This window comes from Gorilla gorilla, chromosome 18, assembly GCF_029281585.2.
Source record: "Gorilla gorilla gorilla isolate KB3781 chromosome 18, NHGRI_mGorGor1-v2.1_pri, whole genome shotgun sequence".
Taxonomy (NCBI): domain Eukaryota; kingdom Metazoa; phylum Chordata; class Mammalia; order Primates; family Hominidae; genus Gorilla; species Gorilla gorilla.
This window is the reverse complement of record NC_073242.2, coordinates 18955118-18962027: the sequence shown is the minus strand read 5'-3', so window position 1 is coordinate 18962027 and position 6910 is coordinate 18955118. Positions and strand designations below refer to the sequence as shown.

At 44.2% G+C, this 6910-nt stretch overlaps 1 pseudogene; it reads right to left on the bottom strand.

The window, feature by feature from the left end:
- Positions 1–247: 247 nt before the first annotated feature.
- On the bottom strand, positions 248–348 carry LOC115931205 (uncharacterized; annotated as a pseudogene).
- Between the last annotated feature and the right edge of the window lie 6562 nt (positions 349–6910).

The window sequence follows — 6910 nt, the reverse complement described above, 5'->3', positions numbered from 1 at the left end:
GCAAAGTGATGCTATGATTTATGAATACAATGTGGAATAATTAAATCAAGCTAGTTAACATATCCATCACTTCAAATATTTAACATGTTTTTGTGGTGAGAGCATTTGAAATTTACTCTCGCAATTTTGAAATGTACAATACTCTATTATTAATTATATTCGCTTCACCGTGCAATAGAACTTAAAACAACATATACTCCTCCTGCCTGAGATTTTGTACCCTTTGACAATCTTCTCAGCATTCCTCCAAGCTTAGCCATTTTTTTCTTATTATTACATTTTTTAGAGGCCATGGTAATCTTCTCTATATCATTCCAATTTTAGTATATGTGCTGCTGAAGTGAGCACCTTAGCCATTTTTTAAGTGTACAATTCAGGGCATGAAGCACACTCACAATGTTGTGCAACCATCACCACTATCCATTTCCAGAAGTGTTACTTTTTTTGTTGTTTCTTGGTGTTTTTGTTTTTGTTTTTGTTTTGAGACGGAGTCTCACTTTGTCACTCAGGCTGGAGTGCAGTGGCTAAATCTCGGCTCACTACAACCTCCATCTCCCGGTTCAAGCGATTCTCCTGCCTCAGCCTCCCAAGTAGCTGTGATCACAGGCGTATGCCACCATGCCGGGCTAATTTTTGTATTTTTAGTAGAAACAGGGTTTCGCCATGTTGGCCTGGCTGGTCTTGAGCTCCCGACCTCAGGTGATCCTCCAGCCTTGGCCTCCCAAAGTGCCGGGATTACAGGCGTGAGCCATCACACCCGGACCATTTCCAGAACTCTTTCATCCATCCTAACAGAAACTCTTCACTGGTTAAACAATAGCTCCCCATTCCCGCCTCCCCCTAGCCCTCCCAGTCTGCTTTTGGTCTCTATGAATTTGCCTACTTTGGGTACCTCTTCTCAGTAGAATCATGCTATATTTGTCCTTTTGTGTTTGGCTTGCTTCACTTAGCATAATGTTTTCAAGCTTCATCTGTGTTGTAGCATGCATCAGAACTCCATTCCCTTTTATGGCTGAATAATATTCCTTATAATTATTATTTGAGACAGGATCTCATGCTGTTGCCCAGGCTGGAGTGCAGTGGTGCAATCTCAGCTAACTGCAACCTCTGCCACTTGGGTTCAAGTGATTCTCCTGCCTCAGCCTCCTGAGTAGCTGGGATTACAGGTGCGCACCACCACACCCAGCTAACTCTTGTATTTTTGGTAGAGACAGGGTTTTGCCATGTTGGCCCGGCTGGTCTCAAACTCCTGACCTCGAGCGATTCACCTGCCTTGGCCTCCCAAAGTGCTGGGATTACAGGCGTGAGCTACCAGACCCGGTCTCTTAATTATTTTTAATAGAAGAAATGAAGAAACTGTAGGCCTTGGGTTTTCCAAAGTGCTTCAACAACTGCATGGGGAAAAACAAAAGTCACTTGTGTGTAATTTCATGATGGTAATATTATCACCTCCACTCTACAGAGAGCTGTCCATAACCAAGTGAATGGCAGACGCATCTGACAGCGAAAACTCAAGCAGACACTGAGAATGATCCTATGGTTTAGGAAGAATGTGTGTTTGGATTTCTGAGCTAAGGAATCTGGGAGTGGCCAATTTCAAGATTCACTCCTTATCTATGAAGGGTGTCTGAATTTCTGGCTTATCCCTTGAAATGCAGGCTGTCTGGGGGATCGAGGCCCTTTGTGTTGGGTTAAATGGAGATTGCTAGGTGGAGGTTGCTAGGTGGAGGATGCTAAGTGAAAACTGGCATATAAACTGCATGCTTTTTACAAATGGTAGTGGTCCTCCTGTCCAGCCTGCCACTCCTGGACTGCTCGGTATTTGAATCCTCAATGAACCCTGTGTCTTATTCACTGGCTCTGGGTATCTCCTTTGGCCTGGTGGACATGGTGCCAAACCTATTAGAGTCAATAGGGGTCTGGCTTGACACCAAGCTATTTCATGGCCCCAATATGCTTCCAATTAAATGAGCTTTGCTGGAAAGAAGCTTTTTGGATTTTTCTCCCCTTTTATTGTCCTGGTAATTTGGATGTGACAAATTGTGATGGATTTGTATTGTGCCAACTTAGCGAAAATTGAACTTCATTTCTCAGAACTCACTTCCCTGCAGAGTTCCAAGTTGACATGAGCCATAGGGACATTCTGAGTAAGATTCAGAAGGTGGACGTGGGGCAGCAGCCATGTTGCTTTCTGTGCTGGGGAGGCCGGAGCCTGCAGGGGGCGATGCAGCTCACGCACATTGTCCCTTATCTGCTGGTTCACCTGGTTGGTGGGGAAGCAGCCAGGCCCACAGTTCCTGGATCCTCTTTCCGTTCTCTCCACTCCTGGCTCAGATGCTCGTTAAACTGCACAATGAAGAGCATCAGCTACTGCTGCAGGATTCTCCCATCATTGATGCTGGAGACTTGGAGGCAGTGACAGACCTACGTGAGTTCTGGCCTGTCCTCTTAGTTCCAGCTCAGTCTCTCAGGTTCCCGTTTGTCCTCGCGATTCTCCACTTCATGTCCATCATCCTTTCCTGCCTATGTGTCCCATGGATGTCAGGTTCTAGCACAAGACACAGAAACAGTGGCCTCATGTAGACTGTGCCCCCAGCTCCCACCATTGCATAGAGTCAAATCACTATATAAATCCCTTAGGACATATATCTCCTGGTGATGTTGCCTCTCTTGACTGAAATGCAGCCCTGACTGATATGCAGATTCTCAGACCTGTTAGCTCAGTTGGTGTGTACACTCTAGTCCATGTACAGGCAGAGGAGATGCTGTTATCCCCATTTTATTGAAGAATAGACAGATACTTGAGTAATGGACTCAACTCACAGCAATAGTAAGTGTTGGAACTCCTGCAAGAACTGGGGCTTTCTGATTCCTAGCTCTGCCCTCCTTTTGCTATGCTCTGAGGCTCTCTCTTTCCTTGACCAGTCAACAGCCCCAAAGATACGGCTAAAGAATCCCAGAACATCCACTTCCTCCTGCAATTCTGTGTCCTACTTTGCAATGGCCGTACAGGCTGTCACATTGGGAGGACAACATTGAGAAAGACCTCTGGGTCCATGGTGCCCTTGACATTTCTGGGTGGGTGGAAGAATCTGAAGGACAGTCTGAATGGTCTTACCACCTGCGTTGGACCCTCTAAAGCCTTCACCTTTAAGGGGGGTGGACACTCTGCCTGACTCTTTGCTTACCCCTATTTCTCCTTCTCACAGATGAGCTTCTACTTTGAGTGGCCAGATAACAAGTCACTGATGAAGCCATGACGACTAATGGGCAGAGTTATTCCTTATTGAAAGGCATGTTAGTCAGAGTCCTCCAGAGCAACAGAACCAACAGGATGTGCATTAAATCAATGAATAAATAAATATCTAAACATTTTGATGTTACGGAATTGGCACACACACAAGTAGGGAGGTTGGCAAGTCCAAAATCTGCAGGGTAGGAAGGCAGGAGACCCAGGGAAGAATTGATGCTGCAGTTCAAAGTCTGTTGGTGGAGTTCCTTTTTGCTTGGGGGAGATCAGTCTTTTTCTTAAGGTTTTCAATGGATTGGATAAGGCCCACCCACATTATGGAGATGTGTAAGGGTTCTTTGTAGAAACAAAACCAATAGGATGTGGGATACACACACCACACACACACAGAGAAGAGATATACTTACCATAAGAAATTGGCTCACATGATTATGGAGGTTGGGAAATCCTAAGATCCGCAGGGTGGATGGGCAAGCTGGAGACCCAGGAGAGCTGATAGTATATTTCCTGCCTGAATATGAAGGCCTGAGATCCAGGAGAGCTGCTGGTGTAGTTCCAGTCTGAAGGCTGGCAGGCTTGAGTCCCAGAAAGAACTGATGTTTCAGTTTGAGTCCAAAGGTAGGAAAAAAGCTGATGTTCCAGTTCAAAGGCTGTCAAGCAAGAATAGTTCTCTCTTATTCAGGGGAGGGTCAGCCTTTTAGTTCTAGTTGGGCATTCGGCTGACCGGATGAGGCCACCCACATTAGAAAGGGCAATCTTTTTACTCAGTCTACCGATTCAAATGTGAATTTCATCTCAGAGACACACACCCTGAATGATATTTGGCCAAATATCCGGGCACCCTATGGTCCAGTCAAATTGACACATAAAATTTACCATCATAGGAAGGTAATTACTTTACTCAAAGTCTACTGATTTAAAGGTTAATCTCATGTAAAAACTACACAGCAACATCCAGATGTGTTTGATCAAATATCCAAATACTGTGGCCTAGCCAAACTGACAAAAAATTAACCATCACCAAAGGTTTCACCCATAAATTTTCTGCTATTTTCTCTCTAGTTTACATGGGATAAACTGAATCAGGACCTCTCTTTATTTATTTATTTAGAGATGGGGCTTTCACTCTGTCACCCAAGCTGAAGTACAAGTGGTGCAATCATAGCTCCGTGCAGCCTCAAATTCCTGGGCTCAAGTGATCCTTCTGTCCTGACCTGAGTAGCTAGGCCTACAGATGCATGCCACCATGCCCGGATAATTTTTTATTTTCATTTTTTGTAGAGATGGGGTCTTGCTATGTTGCCCAGGCTGGTCTTGAACTCCTAGACACAAGTGATCTGCCCATCTTGACCTCCCAAAGTGCTGAGATTACAGGCATGAGCCACTGCACCCAGCCAGGACCTCTGTTAGAACCCACTCATCTCTCCTTGTCCATGTTTATCCCATGTGACTGTTTTCAAACATGGCTCCCAAATTGTTTGCCACACTTTCCATTGAAAGAGATAGGGGTCTATGTTCCCTTCTTTAGAATCTGGGTTCTATGACCACCTGACTAGAAGAATATGGCAGAAGTGACTCCATGCCAGTTTCCAGGCCCAGACCTCAGGAAACTCACAGCTGTAGAATGCAGCAGCTCATGCTTATAGTCCCAGCACTTAGAGAAGCAGAGGTGGGAGGATTGCTTGAGCCCAGGAGTTCAAGGCCTGCCTGGGTAACATAGCGAGACCCTGTACAAAAGAAAGGTGGAAAGAAAGAATGAAAGAAAGAAAGAGAAAAAGAGAGAGAAAGAGACAGAGAAGAAAGAAAGAGAAAGAGAAAGAGAGAGAAGGAAGAAAGAAGGAAAGAGAGAGAAAGAAAGAGAAGGAAAGAAAGAAAGAAAGAAAGAAAGAAAAAGAAAGAAAGAAAGAAAGAAAGAAAGAAAGAAAGAAAGAAAGAAAGAAACTCATTCCCAGCATTTACTTCCTATCACTTGGAATCTAGCAACCATGCTGTGAGGAGGTCCAAGCAGCCTGTGGAGATGCTCCCACATAGAGAACCCTGTACTCCTTAGCCATCACCTCCAGCCCCCACCTCACCAGCCCTAGGGTAGGTGGGTTTTTTATATTTAACTGTGGGTTACTCTGGATCTTAGGTTTATCAATACATCACAGAGTCATTGGCCACCCAGGGAGTTTCACAGTTTGTTCCCAGCAGGCTGGACCCAAAGTCCAAGTGCTAATGTTGGGATTTCATCCCACTGGAATATTTATGCCAGTTCATATTTCTCCTGTTTCTAGCCCCTGCCTCCCACCTCTTAGCCACATGTTTCTGAGATGGGGTCATGAGGGTGAAGTCACCATATGGTGCCATAGCACACCCCACCTTTGCTTCCCTTCTTTCCTATATCTTATCAATACAGAAACGTCTAAGGGGCATGGGGATATTTTGAATTTATGAGATAGACATGTTAGAATTTGACATTTCACATGTTCATAGAGGGATGGAAAGTTGCTATCATCTACTCAGAACCCCCAGACCAGCACTTAACAGGTACAATTTCCAGATACTCAGGAATTCCTGCTCTCTGAGCTCACATTACCTAAAAGCAGAGTCTAAGACAAAGGTGTATGTGACTTATTGAGGGCGTGCTCGCCGGATAAATTTGTATGGAAAGAAGAGAAGCAAAAAAGCGTGGAATAAATTAAGTAAGAAAGGGAAATCTACCCTCAACCTGATGCCATGGTGAGCTCTAGAGTCTAAATTGCACCCCAGAGTTTATCGTGATTTGAGGCAAGAGAACAGAGCTCTTGTACCTCCATACCAGTCAGCCACTGGCCCTAGCCACCTGTTGAGGGTGGCACCATGCATCAAGGCTCACAAATTTCAACCTTCAAGCCACCTTCTTTCCGCGATCCCTCCTGTTTTCAACAGACCTGATTGTCCTCTGCTCATTGAGAAGCCTCAACATTCTAATTTCCTAAAAGGGCTTTCAGAGCTTCAATTCAGAGAAGTCCCGTGGAGGAAGTGGCCTTCTAGATCACAAATTGTAGACCATCGATTCTATATTACTGATCTTTTGGTTTCAAGTGTGAAGACCAATTATCTGAAAGTTTGGAATAAAGTAAGAAGATAGCTGCGTAACTTCCAAATCAAATTAGAAAACTGTCTGCCTAAGGGTTATCTGATTCTCTAGAGGATGTAATGTTGATTTTATTATTGATTAGGGCTCGGATTCTATAACATTAGATGTTAAATTGTAGAAAATTGAGGTTGCAAATGATTTTTGTCCTGTAGGGGTGCAACTGATTTCTGTCCAGTAGAGAAGATAATAACCTCAAAGATTATTGACATGTCATTATCCTAGAACAGAGGCCAGCACACTTTTTGAGTAAGGAGACAGATAATATATATTTTAGGCTTCGTGGGCCATACAGGCTCTGTCGCTGTCAATTCTGCCATTACAATGTGAAAGCAGCCACAGAAAACACATAAATGAATGAGTGTAGCTGTATCTCAATAAGACTTTATTTATGAACACTGGAACTGGTATTTCATATTATTTTCTTTCCTTTTTCCTTTTTTTTTTTTTTGAGACAACAGTCTCACTTTGTCACCCAGGCTGGAGTGCAGTGGCACAATCACAACTCACTGCAGCCCCTACCTCCTTGTCGAGGGCTCAAG